This window comes from Mobula hypostoma, chromosome 21, assembly GCF_963921235.1.
Source record: "Mobula hypostoma chromosome 21, sMobHyp1.1, whole genome shotgun sequence".
NCBI lineage: Eukaryota > Metazoa > Chordata > Chondrichthyes > Myliobatiformes > Myliobatidae > Mobula > Mobula hypostoma.
In genome coordinates this window covers 9789542-9804606 of record NC_086117.1, presented here as the reverse complement: position 1 = coordinate 9804606, position 15065 = coordinate 9789542, and positions in this window count along the sequence as shown.

Genomic DNA, 15065 nt, shown 5'->3' with positions numbered 1-15065 from the left:
GACTAATTATATTTGGTACCTCGTCTACTTACAACTCTCCTGCCAGTGTGGGATCTGGTGCTCCACATGGCTGGTTTATTGTTATTAAGTTCCACCAGCACTCAAAGACCATTCGATAAATGATCCTTTCCTTTTAAGAGGCACTCTATTTAAATAATTTTGCCCTTCCAGCTATTCGAGCATAGATCAGAATTGCTCCAATTAAAGCAAGAAAACCTCTCATTAACAATGGGCGCTTTTAAAAAACAGAGTGTACTTACAGTCATCAGGGAACCCAAGTTAATGATTAAACCTCAATTTTCTAATTGCATTTTCTCATCTTAGTTCTAATGTGCATTAACTTACACTTTTCAATATTCTCTTCATTTCACAGAGCAATGCACCATGGGAAAGGCAACACTCCATAAACTATGTGCAGTCAGCTCCCCACACACTATCACACATATCTCAATGTCCTTCATAAAATATTCTTTAAAATCACAATAGAAATAAAGGAAAGTATTTTATTTGTTGAAAGGCAAATACATTTCCATTTTGAAAACAGTGTTGCTGATAGGATAAAGTACAAGTGCTACACATGTCCTTACACTTCCTCCCTCACCACCAGTCAGGGCCCCAGACAGGCCTTCCAGGTGAGGCGACACTTCACCTGTGAGTCGGCTGGGGTGATATACTGCGTCCGGTGCTCTCGATGTGGCCTTCTATATATTGACGAGACCCGATGCAGACTGGGAGACTGTTTCGTTGAACACCTGCGCTCTGTCTGCCAGAGAAAGCAGGATCTCCCAGTGGCCACACATCTTAATTCCACATCCCATTCCCATTCTGATATGTCTACCACAGTCTCCTCTACTGTAAAGATGAAGCTACACTCAGGTTGGAGGAACAACACCTTATATTCCGTCTGGGTAGCCTCCAACCTGATGGCATGAACATCGACTTCTCTAACTTCCGCTAATGCCCCACCTCCCCCTCGTACCCCATCCATTATTGCCCAACCTCTGGGCTTCCCCCCTCCCCCTTTCTTTCTCCCTAGGCCTCCTGTCCCATGATCCTCTCATATCCCTTTTGCCAATCAACTGTCCAGCTCTTGGCTCCATCCCTCCCCCTCCTGTCTTCTCCTATCATTTTGGATCTCCCCCTCCCCCTCCCACTTTCAATTCTCTTACTAGCTCTTCTTTCAGTTAGTCCTGACGAAGGGTCTCGGCCCGAAACATCGACTGTACCTCTTCCTAGAGATGCTGCCTGGCCTGCTGCGTTCACCAGCAACTTTGATGTGCATTGCTTGAAATTCCAGCATCTGCAGATTTCCTCGTGTTTACTCTGTTTAAGAGAAGGTTTTCCTGCTGGCCATCCATTTTAATTCTACTTCTCCATTCCGACATGTCTGTCTATGGCCTCCTCGACAGTCATGATGAGACCACACTCTAACTTTTGGTAATTTCTCCCCTTTCCTTTTTCTCTCTTAACATTTTCTATTTTGGCCCATTCTCTTATCCCTTCTCACCTATCACCTCCCTCTGGAGCGCCTCCTCCTTTCTTTGCTTCCACGGTCCACTCTCCCCTCCTATCAAATTCCTTCTTCTTCAGCCCCTTTACCTCTTCCACCAATCAACTCCCAACTTCCTACTTCATCTCCGCTCCCCCACCCATCCACCTTCCCTCCTCACCTGGCTTCACCTATCACCTGCCAGCTTGTACTCTTTCCCCTCTCCCCTCCCTCATGTTCTGGCTTCTTTTCCAGCCCCGATGAGGGGCCTCAGCACGAAATGTCAACAGTTTATTCTTCCTTATAGATGCTGCTTGACCTGTTGAGTTCCTCCAGCATTTTGTGCGCATTGCACTGTAAGAGAATAACTCAGATCATTTCCAGCCGCTGAGAGAATTTATTTATTTATTCATTGAGATTGGTGTGGAGTGGGCCCTTTCCAGACCTTCGAGCCACGCCATGATGGAATGGTGGAGCAGACTCGATGGCTGAATAGCCCTCTATGTCTTGTAGTCTTATAGATGGGTAGATAGATACTTTATTGATCCCAAAGGAAATTGCAGTGTCACAGTAGCATTACAAGTCCACAGATAAACAAATATACAAATTAGAAGGGAAGTAAGAAAGAATAAAAAAAAGAAGTTACCTCAAACAGTCTAACAGGAGGGGGTCATCACCTCCCCAGCTATAAGTTGACTCATTATAGAGCCTAATGGCCGAGGGTAAGAATGACCTCATATAACGCTCTGTGGAGTAGCACAGTTGTCTTAGACTATTACTGAAAGTGCTCCTCTGTTCAGCCAAGGTGGCGTGCAGAGAGTGAGAAACGTTTTCCAGAATAGCCAGGATTTTCCGTAGGGTTCTTTGTTCTACCACAGCCTCCAGTGTGTCCAGTTTGACTCCCAAAACAGAGCCAGCATTTCTAATCAGTTTATTGAGCCTGTCGGCATCACCCGTGTTGATGCCATTGCCCCAGAACACCACCGCATAGAAGATTATACCGGCAACAACAGACTGATAGAACATGTGAGGGAGAGGCCTGTATACTCCAAAGCGCCTCAGTCTCCTCAGAAAATAGGGGCAACTCTGGCCCTTCTTGTGTATAGTTTCTGAACTGGTGCTCCACTCAAACTCTGTCATCCCTGTGCACCCCCAGGTACTTGCATGTCTTCACCACATCCACATCCTCACCATCAATAGTAACTGCGAACAGTACAGGCATAATCTTCCTGTTGTCCATCACCATCTCCTTTATCTTACTGATGTTGAGCTGCAGATGATTCAGCTTGCCCCAGGGCCCAGTATTCATCCTTCATACACCCAACTACTGCTGAGTCATCAGAGAATTTCTGCAGATGACATGACTCAGTGTTGTATCTAAAGTCTGAGGTATACAGGGTAAACAGGAAGGGAGCCAATACAGTCCCCTGTGGGGCCCCAGTGCTGCTTATAGCCACGTCTGACACACAGCTCTTAAGCCGCACAAACTGTGATCTGCCAGGCAGGTAGTCCATTATCCAGGATACAATGGAAGTGCCACACTGCATTGAGTGGAGCTTCCTCCCCACCCCCCCAGCAATGAGGGCTGTATGGTATTGAAGGCACTTGTAGTCTTATCTGGGCGATTTACTTGCATAAACTATTCTAGCAACACCTCATGAAGGTGTCCTGATGAAGGGTCTCAACCCGAATTATTGACTATTTATTCCTCTCCGTAGATGCTGCCTGACCTGCTGAGTTCCTCCAGCATGTTGTGTGTGTTCCTCTGGATTTCCGGCATCTGCAGAATCTCTCGCGTTTACCACATAGACCCACAGCTTCCACAACCAGGAAAGACAAGGGCAGGGCAGCAGGCACATGCTAACACTTCCAAGTCATCCACCCTGCTGTCTCGGAAATAAATCCCTCCTTGTCACTGAGTCCGGACCCTGGAATTCCCTCCCCAACCGCACCTTCACCAGAGGGTGACATAGTGGCATGCTATTACAATGCCAGTGGGTTCAATTCCCACCGCAGCCTGTAAAGAGTTTGTTCATACTTCCTTCAACCACATCAGTTTCCTTTGGTTGTTCTGGTTTCCTGCCACATTCCAAAGACGTACGGGTTAGAAGGTTAACTGGCCACGTCGGTGTAAATGGGCTGCGCAGGCTTATTAGGCTGGAAAGGCCTATTACTATGCAGTATCTCAAAATAAAATAAGCGAATTGTTCTGCAGTACTTTGTGAAGGCAGCTCACTCCCATCTTCTCGAGGGATGTGTAGTGAATGCTGACGCAGGAGACCGTAGACGGTGCAGTTTGGGGAAACACTCAGAAGGCTGGAGATCTCAGCAGGTCTGGCAGCATCTGTGGAGGGAAATGGACAGTCAAGATTCTGGGTCAAGAACTTTCAGCTAGACTAGGCACAACGAGTGGGCCTGCCTGGATACCCTTGTTGTGAATCTTGGCTGGGAGATCTAGGAGATGGAAAACGTTCAGGATAGGGTCGAGGTCACTGCTCCAAAATGCCATCTATCCGTTTCTCTTCGTAGATGCTGCTGAGCTCCTCCAGTAAACGCCCCAGATACAGAGAGTGGTGAATCTGTGGAATTCTCTGCCACAGGAAACTGTTGAGGCCAGTTCATTGGCTATATTTAAGAGGGAGTTAGATATGGCCCTTGTGGCTACGGGGGTCAGGGGGTATGGAGGGAAGGCTGGGGCGGGGTTCTGAGTTGGATGATCAGCCATGATTATAATAAATGGCGGTGCAGGCTCGAAGGGCCGAATGGCCTATTCCTGCACCTATTTTCTATGTTTCTATGTTTCTATACCAAAGGAAAATGAACCAATAAACAGATGCCCACGCTGAGTGACAGATCAAGAGTAACACTACAAAAAACGCGAGCGAAGCTCAGCGAGTCAGGCACCGTCTGTGGAGATGAATAGAGAGCCAGCACCTCAAACCCTTCTGCAGGTTTCAGCCCAAAACGTCAACTGTTCACTCCTTTCCATGACCTGCTGATTTCCCCCTGTACGTTGTGTGTGTCCAGCACCTGCAGAATCCCTTATGGTTGCGACGGATCAGGGCTGTGATTCAGAGTGCAGGTGCCGTTTACACTTGCATCCAAATTGAAACACAGGGTGAAACGCAACCAGCAGCCACAGACCCTACACTGCTGTGAAGTCGTTAATAAAGACAGCTATCTGCTATCTTTCTCCTTGGTTTTAGTGTCTGTTTTATAAGCCTCATTATCCAGCCCGTTAAGATTTGTTGTAGATTGAGGTGAAGGGGAACGAGCAGGCATGTTGAGACCACATACACGATGCCTTGGCCACAGCCACAGCCTCATGCATAAAACCCAGCAATTCTGATTCGTACCATGTACACAGTGTCACTTTTATTATGCTGTAGTATTTCTGGAGCACTGTTACAACGTAGCAATTACACGTCACTAATAAAATGGGCGTCATGGAGGCAGAGAGGTTATGTCACGCTTCACAGCACCGGCTGTAAGACTGGGTTCGGTTCCTGCCGCGGTCTGTACAGAGTTTGCTCCTTCTCCCCGTGACCACGTGGAGCTCTTCCCGATGTCCTGTTTCCTTCCCACATTCGCAACATGTGCAGGTTAGAGACGGTCAGTTGTGAGCACACGATCTCAGCGCTGGAAGCGTGGCGGCACCCAGCACAATCCTCACTGACACACATCAAAGTTGCTGGTGAACGCAGCAGGCCAGGCAGCATCTCTAGGAAGAGGTACAGTCGGCGTTTCAGGCCGAGACCCTTCGTCAGACCCTTCGTTCACCAGCAACTTTGATGTGTGTTGCTTGAATTTCCAGCGTCTGCGGAATTCCTCGTGTTTACAATCCTCACTGACTGTTTCGACGCAAACGACAAATTTCACTACATGTACCTGTGACAAATAAAGCTAATCTTTATCTTTCTTTAAAACTCAACGTTTCACTAACAGTTTGATACTTGTTAACACTTTGGCTTCGATTTGCTTCAGATTTGTCCGACAGTGTTCCCACCGAATCCCTGGAGAGGCATCATTTCTTACACTGAAGTTTGACAGAGGAAGAGGCCGCTTGGGTCCATGCTGGTTCCCAGGAGAGCAATCTCTCCAGTCCGTTTTCTCTCCCCTGATTTCCCCGCTCTCTTACCGGTTTTTATACTGTACGTGCCCAATCCAGATGCAGAACAGCCTCTCTGCCTAAGAGCGCAAGGAATCGCAGAGTTGTGCATACAGCCCAGTCCACCGTGCAAACCATCCTCCCCACCACCGAATCCACCTACTTCTCCTGCTGCCTCAGCAAAGCAGCCAACATAATCTAGGAGACCTCCCACCCGGGTCACTCTCTCTGCTGTCAGGTAGAAGAGACAACAGCCTGTGAACGCCAGCCACCAGACTCCAGAACGGCTTCTATCCTATTGTTATCAGACTCTTGAACAGACCTCTCACATGCTAACAGATGAACTTGTGAACTCCTGATCTCCTAAGCTACTTCACCACGTCCCTTGCATTTATCTGCCTCCCTGGAACTGCAACACGACTTTCCACGTACGTTCAGAATCAGAACCAGAACCAGATTCAGGTTTGATATCACCGGCTTATGTTGCGAGATGTGATGACTTTGCAGCAGCAATGCCATGTATACGTAATAACAGAGAAAAGCTGTGAATTACAGTAAGTATATGTATTAAATAGGTAAATTAAATAAGTAGTGCAAAAATAGAAATAAAAAAAGGCAGTGAGTAAGTGTTCATGGGTTCAATGCCCATTTAGGAATCTGATGGCAGAGGGGAAGAAGCTGTTCCTGAATCGTTGAGTGTGTGCCTTCAGGCTTCTGTACCTCCTCCCTGATGGTAGCACTGAGAACCGGGCATGACCTGGGTAGTAGGGGGCCCTTAATGGTGGGCACCGCCTTTCTGAGGCATTATTCCGTGAAGATGTCCTGGATACTACGGAGGCTAGTGCTCATGATGGAGCTGACTAAGTTTACCACTCTCTGCAGCTCACTTCGATCCTGTGCAGCAGCCCCCGCCCGCTCCCCCGATGCCAGTCGGTGATGCAGCCAGTCAGAAAGCCCTCCACAATGCATCTGTAGAAATTTTCAAGTGGTTTTGAAGACATATGAAATCTCAAATTCCTAACGAAATTTAGCTGCTGTAGCTGCATTGATATGTTGGGCTCAGGTTAGATCCGCAGAGATATTGACACCCAAGAACCTGACGACTTGAAATTGCTCATGCTTTCCTTCTTTTTACTATGGTGATGTACTCGTTGAACTGATGGTGATGATCACTGAACTATTCCCACAACCTGTAGATACCCTTTCAAGGACTCTTCATCTCATGTGTTCGATATTTATTGCTTATTTATTTATTATTATTAATTTTATCTTTTCTCAGCTCAAGCTGGTAAAACCTGAGCTATGGTCATAGCCAAGCACACTTATTTCTCAACTGCTAGGAAGTTTTGGACTATTCTAGTGATGTTTAGTATTGTGGCTTTCTGGATATTTACATAAATACTGCTGTGTAGGTCTAATTGTTTAATGCTATTGTGTAGTGACTTTGGGATGATACCAGTTGTAGCTATTACTATTGGGACAATGTATACCCTGTTCATGTTCCATAGTCTTTCAATTTCCTCTTTTAATTCAGCATATTTTTAGTGCTTTCACTTATTGATTTCTGTATGTTATGTGTGTTTGGAATGACTATATCTATTAAGTAAGTCGTTCCGCTAGCCTATAATATTATATCCAGATGGTTATTGTGGATTGTCCTATCTGTAATAATGGAATTGGTTGTAATATAATTTCTGGGACTCTGACCCTAAAAGTGGATCAGGCTTGAATTTGTGGATCAGGGGAGGAGAAGATGGTGGCACGACCCAGCGCGCGTGGCCTTTCCGAAATGATATCGTATTTGTAAGTAGGTACCATGCACAATCCTGATTTGATGGAGACAGATGTGAGAAGCACGGAGGAACATCTGGAGAAGCTTCTGAAATGCCCGCTTTGCTGCCGCTGCTACTGTGCGATCGAGAATCTCCGGAGGGGAAGGCCCAAATCCTCGGCTTTGCCTGTTGCCGGGGCCGGGGTAGAAGCGCTCGGCAGAGATGGTGCTCGGCGCCCGGTGTCGGATGGCTGGTCGGAGGCTTGAAGTTTTCGGACGGACTCAAGAGTCAGCTGTGGTCGGGCATTTCTGGGGTGCTGCATCGGCAAGCTTGCGGTGCTGGTAGCTTATGGCAGGGAGAGTTTCTCTTCCTTCTACCGTCTGCGTGAGGTGATGGGACTTTCGAGAGACTTTGAGACTTTTTTTTACCGTGCCCATGGTCTGTTCTTTATCAAATTACGATATTGCTTTGCACTGTTGTAAATATATGTGGTTTTTGTCAGCTTTTTCAGTCTTGGTTTGTCTTGTGTTTCTGTGATATCATTCTGGAGGAACTTTGTATCATCTCTTAAAGCATGCATTACTAAATGACAATAAAAGAGGACTGCATATCCTCATAATCTAATCTAATCTAAATCTAAAAAAATTATAGTAAGGTATGGTGTTGACATTTCGACAGGATTTGGGCTTATCCTTTCCCACCCACCTGGCGTCACCTATCACCTTTACGCTATGCTCCTTCTCCTCCCCTCACCTGTATATTCTGGCATCTTCCCCCTTCCTTCTCAGTCCTGAAGGGTCTCAGCCTGAAGCATCCACCATTTATTCATTTCCACAGGGGCTGCCTGATCTGCTGAGTTCTTCCAGCATTTTGTGCGTTTTTGCATTAGATTTCCAGCATCTGCTAACTTTCTGATGTTTAAATTTAGTTTAATTTGATTTCCTTTAACATTTTCAATGGTCACGGTAACACAGTGGTTAGCACAATTGCTTTACGAAGCCAGTGATCTCTGATTGGGGTTCAATTGTCGCCACTGTCTGTAAGGAGTTTGTACATTCTCCCTGTGACCGCATGAGCTTCCTTCTGCTGCTCCAGTCTCCCCCATGTTCCAAAGACATTCGGTTAGGGCTAGTGAGTTGTGAGTACGCTACACTGGCGACGGATGTGTGGGGACACTTGTGGGCTGCCCCCAGCACAATTCTGGACTGTGATGGTTGTTGTCACAAAATGACGCATCTCACAGTATATTTTAATGTTTTGATGTACGTGTACCACAACCACTGACTTTGCTGTAAGGACTATGTGCCCATGCACGTGGGCTGCCAAACAGGTTCGACAGTCGCGCTCATGAGTATGCACGTTCCAGCTAATTACTGTTTCATTTTGGTGGCATTTAATTCCCTTCTTTTCGTTCTTGTCTTGTTGAGACTTGACCAAAAGCACAGCAATATTTACACTCTCTGCCTACCCTTGTCCTTGTCTGGGAAAGAGGACTACCATTTTGACTGACGCTGGAAAGCAACGGTATTCATTTAGTGTTTTGGTATTGCTTCCAACTGCCATGTTAGCACTTAATTTTCATTTTGAGAGTTTTAGTTTACAGCCCAGATGGTTTCGCACTTATTGTTTCTCTTTACCTTTAAGTTCTGCAAAAGCTCTCATTAAAATCAGTGAACTGTCGACCTGATTTAGAGTCTCTCTCTCTCTCTCTCTCCAAACTTGGGCTATATGTGAACATTTTTGACATTAAGCAAATCTTTTAATCTCTCAATCTTAATCTCTTAATGTAGAAGATCCAGCAAGATGACCATATATATTATTGGTCTTTAGTAGAAATGGGTACATGGAACCTACGAAAACTGCCTCATTATTCCTTTTTCTTTAACATTATTTTTGTAATTTATACAAACATTACATTTTTGCGCTGTACTGCTACCAAGACATATTTCATGACATGTAAGTCCGTGATAATTAAACTAATTCTGATTCTCAAGTCCAACAATTCAACTTTACCAACTAAATTGAAGAGGCATGCTTTTCAATTGCTGATCTCAATGTGAATTAAATATTTTCTATATTTTTTTATTCTATAGGATTCTATCATTGTCATTACAACCTCTCATTTAACTAAATGAGAAATTCATCACAAGCTGACAGGCATGATGTAGAGTAATGGCTTGTAGAGGCCAATAATTTTTTAATGCGTTTTTTTATACAATCAGCGGCCACTTTATTAGGTACAGAGTGTACTTAATAAAGTGGCCACTGAGTGTATGTTTGTGGTCTTCTGCTGCTGTGCCCATACACTTCAAGGTCTGACGTGCAGTGCATTCAAAGATGCTCTTCTGCACACCACAGTTGTAGGGCATGGTTATTTGAGTTCCCAGTGTGGCGGGGTGGAGATGTATCTATAAGGAGGAGGTGTAAGGTGCTCCTTCCCTCCACTAGCCTGCAGGTCACCTTTGGGCAAGGTGTAGCACCTTCTTAGCTCTCCAATCAGGCTCACATATAGCCATAGGAGCAGATGGCGGATGGTTGTATGAGCAACTGCAGCTTATCACAAGCTCTGGTGATGTGACCACTGATGCCAGGCAGACAATCTCTGAAGGGTATTGATAATGGCTGGGGTCACCCATCTTGTAAAGGCACTGCCCTGAAGAAGGCAATGGCAAACCATTCCTATAGAAAACTTTGTCAAGAACAATCATGGTCATGATCACCTTTATTATACGGCACAGCACATAACAAACGAAATTTGAGTTACTGGTGTTTTCCTGTCAGCTTGAACTCATCTGGTCAGTTTCTTCTGACATCTCTCATTTACAAGGTCTATTTGCCCACAGAGCTGACACTCACTGGATGATTATTGTCTTTCACACCATTCATGGTAAACTCAGGAGATTTTCGTGTGTGAAAACCCTAGGAGATCAGCAGTTTCTGAGATACTCAAACCACCCCATCTGGCATCAACAATCACTCCACGGTCAAAGTCACTTAGATCACGTTTCTTCCCCATTCTGATGTCCAGTCTGAACAACAACTGAACCTCTTGACCACGTCTGCATGCTTTTATGCATTGAGTTGCTGCCACATGATTGGCTGATTAGATATTTACATTAACGAACAGGTGTTCAGGAGTACCAAATAAAGTGGCCACTGAGTGTATTTACAATTGGAGTGGTACTTCTGTGGGGGTGTTTGTAAAATGAATCTGTTTTATCTGGAATGTTAAGTAGTATGAAACACTGGTAACATCCTTATTAATGTGTGGAAATCCCTAGGCTCTGAGTATTTAAGCTGAAGAAGGAGAATTGAGGAAGGTATTTGTCACCTTAGGTCTCATGGATGAGAGCGATAGGGGTTGGCAACAGGTTTCAGCCCAGTGAGTCCTGACCAACTCTTCCCCCTCCCCCAGGATTTCCCACTCACCAACACGCTTGGAACAATAGCAACGACCAATTATCCACCAGACTGCTTGTCTCTGGGATGTGGGAGAAAATGAGAACACATTTGGATAAGTATGTGGATAGGATTAAAGAGATCTGTGCTGAATGCGGTCAAAGTCACTTAGATCACATTTCTTCCCCATTCTGATGTTTGGTCTGAGCAACAGCTGAACCTCTTGACCATGTCTGCATGCTTTTATACATTGAGTTGCTGCCACACAATTGGCTGATTAGACACTTGCATTAACGAGCAGGTGTACAGGTGTACCTAATAAAGTGGCCACTGAATGTGTTTGCGGTCATATCTCACACAAGGACATTGGGGAAGGAGCTCAAGAATGTGGTTTTAATCTGTCGAAGTGAATGTCTATTGAACCAATTACTACTTGCTTTAAAGTCTATTACATCAGCCTCAAAGACCAAAAAAAAAATCCCTGACCATATATCACAGGAGTTTAGTTTAGCGGGCATGAAAAAATTTAGGCCATAAAAATTTATAGCATGCAATATTTTCTTTCTCCTTTTTCCCAGAATGAAATAAAATCCTCTATTTATCAAATAGTTTAGATAGTTAGATATTCGTAGCTGGCATGTCTTATATGTTGAAATGAAATGGGCCGTCTTTGGAAATAGAGAATGATGATTTTTTAAGATTATATGTAACTATAATATCTGTTATTTATATCACTTTTCCCCCCACAGATCATAGTTAATATACATCATTATTGTTGTCGTTATTGTTGTGTCTGTGATGGCTACTGATAAGATGGTGCAATATCTGCCTGTACTGTCATTACAATCTCTCCTCTGATGCCATACAGGGTCCTGTAATATAAATGTAAAGTGATTAAAAAAAGTGTAGCCAAGTGCCTCTCCGTCTATCAAATGCGGACAGTTTGCTCTGATTCGTTAAGGACACGTACATAGATCCTATTCACGGTCTCATTCAGTTAATGTTACCGTGAAACAACATTCATCCGAGATTTGATTTAAAGGCTGCAACAGATAGAGAAATTTATGCCTGATCCTCTCTGCAGTGAGTGCCCGGCAGTCGTGATTACAACCATGTTAGGGCTATTTATTTATTTATTGAGACACAGCACGGAACAGGTGCTTCAGCCCTTCAAGTTGTGCTGCCCAGCAACCCCCGATTTAACCCCAGCCTAATCACAGGAGAATTTACAATGAACAATTAACCGGTATGTCTTTGGACTGTGGGAGGAAACCAGTCCAAAGACATACCGGTTAATTGTTCATTGTAAATTCTCCCATCGGGCAGAAGATACATGAAAGCATGTACCAGCAGGCTCGAGGACAGCTTCTACCACACTGCTATAATACTATTGAGCAGATTCCTAGTACAATAAGATGGACTCGACCTCACAGTCTACCTCATTGTGACCTTGCTCCTTACTGTCTATCTGTACTGCAGTCTTGCTGTAACACTTTATTCTGTATTCCTATTGTGTTACCTTGTACTACCTCAACGCACTGCTGTATCAATGGTATGAAAGACAAGGTTTACAAAGTTCCAGGTAAATTTATTATTAAAGTATGTATTTGTCACCATATACTTGAGCAGACTCAATGGGCTGAATGGCCTAATTTTGCTCCTATGTCTTATGGTCTGATCGGAGAGTGGGGTTGAGAGGGATAATAAATCAGCCATGGTAAAATGGTGAAGCAGAATGGCCTACCTCTGGTCCTAAGCCTTATGGTCTACCGCCCTGAGATTTACTTTTTTGCAGGCATTCACAGTACAACAAAGAAATACAATAGAATCAATGAAAAACCACACACAGAGACTGACAAACAACCAATATGCAAAAGAAGACAGATCATTCAAATATAAAAGAACAAATAATGAATAAATAATACTGAGAACATGATTGTAGAGTCCTTGAAAGTGAAAGCTCACTTCACCTCAGTCCATGTGACTATATAAAAGCAGTTTACCAACCTGTTAATTTATTTTTCCAGCTCGATATTCAGTGTAGTTCCTCCCAATATCTGATGCACCTCTCCCTGCATATTCAGTGTACTCCGCTCCTGATTCCTCAGGTACTTCCCTCCCGGTGCATGCAATACTCCACTCATGATATTCCATGTCAAACATATACCAAATACAACACCACTGTTGTGGGCCGTATCAAAGGTGGTGATGAATCAGCACACAGAAGGGAGATTGAAAATTTGGCTGAGTGGTATCATAACAACAACCTCTCACTCAAGATCTATAAGAACAAGGAACTAATTATAGACTTCAGGGGAGGGAAACCAAAGGTCAATGAGCCAGTACCCATTGGAGGATCAGCAAAGGAGAGGGTCAGTAACTTTAAATTCCTGGTTGTCACTATCTCAGAGGGCCTGTCCTGAACCCATCATATAAACGTAATTGCAAAGAAAGCTCCACAGCACCCCTACTTCCTCAGGAGACTGCGGAGGTTCAGTATGTCAGCTAAACCTTGGCAAACTTCTATAGAAGTGTGGTGGAAAGTGTGCTGACTGGCTGCACTATGGCCTGGTACGGGAACAACAATGTCTCTGAGTGGAAAATCCGACAAAAGGTAGTGGATTCGGCCTCCCAATCATTGAGCATATCTACATGAAATGCTGCTGTAGAAAAGCAGCATCCATTATCAAAGATCCTCACCTCCCAGGCCATGCTCGTTTCTCACTGCTGCCATCAGGATTTGCACCACCAGGTTCAAGAACAGTTACTACCCCTCAGCCATTAGGCTCTTGAACAAAAGGCGATAACTACACTCATTCTATTTCTGGTGTTCCCACAACCGATGGTCTCACTTTAAGAACTCTTTATTTTCTTATTTCATGTTCTTTCATTTCATGTTATTACATATTTGTTATGTATCCCTATTTATTTATAATTTTTTTGCATAGTATGTTGTTCATTGATCCTGTTTACAGTTACTGTTCTATAGATTTGCAAATATGCCTGCAGGAATAGAATCTCAGGGTTGTGTGTGGTGACATGTATGTACTGTGATAATAAATTTTACTTTGAACTTTACCACTCCCAAATTCCAGTGTTCTCCTTTGGCGGGTGTTTGGGTATTTGATCCTCCACAATATTCCGCGTGGGAATTTAAACTGGAGGTGGCAGTGTTTTTTTTTACGAGGTCGAGTTGTGAGCTACATATCAAGCCAGTACGGATGGAGAGCACGCTCGGGAGCGGTCTGTCACTGGATCGAACTCGGGAACCTCTGTACTCGAGCCCGGTGCTGATCTCACTGCGCCACCAGCTGACCTCCCTTCCCCATATTTAGAGTACTTTCCTTCCAATTTCTGATATTCCATGTAAACCCACACTCTCGTTGCCTCAGTAAAGCAGCCAACATAATCAAAGACCACACCCACCCCATTCATTCTCCCGCCTCCCCACTTCATCTGGCAGAGGATATATAGGTGTGAAGGCACATAGCACCAGGCTCAAGGACCACTTCTATCCCGTTGTTATAACCTCTTGTATGATAGAGATGAGCTCTTGATCTCCTTCTTTACCTTTCCATGGCCTTGTGCCATTGCCTGCCTGCGCTTTCTCTGCAGCTGTTACACTCCGTTACCGATTCTGTTCTTGTATTTCCTTTGTGTTCGTCCATCTTCGATGAGGACCTCAATACCATTATGATGGTGTCGAGACTCGCGGGTGATTTGGATTTAAGTGAGGGAGAGTTGCACAGCGTCAGCCTCACTCTCTTCCCAATTCCAATCTGGATCCAGTAGCAAGACAGAGTCTAGACGGCTGGAGATGGGACTAGGCACAGTGGATGACCAGGACGTCTTCTGTGTCTTGTCCTGCTCTACACGTTCCATGACGCTCGCAGAGACCGCCTTCTTGACCGTTGGACCTTCCATTGGTCTCGTCCGCTCAATCCGCCGGAGTCTGTCTTCACATGCTGGGATAGACAACTCCCTATCTCACCGAGGGTTTGAGACCCGTCGGCTACCCTCACCTTGTTTAGCCGGCTTGTCGAAGCCGTTGCCCGGGGTGAGGCCGCTGTCACATGCAAACAGCTACGGGGAGCCACAGGTGAGAGCTGAGTGCCAGGTGGGGACCAAAGGTGGACTAATCGCCTCGAAAAGGACGCAAAATGTTCCCCCACCGGAGGTGCTACCTCTCCCTGAAACCCCATACACCCCATACATACATTTCCTTTGTACAACCTCAACAAACTGAAGTATGAAATAATCAGTATGGATAACATCCAAATCAGTATTTTCCACTATG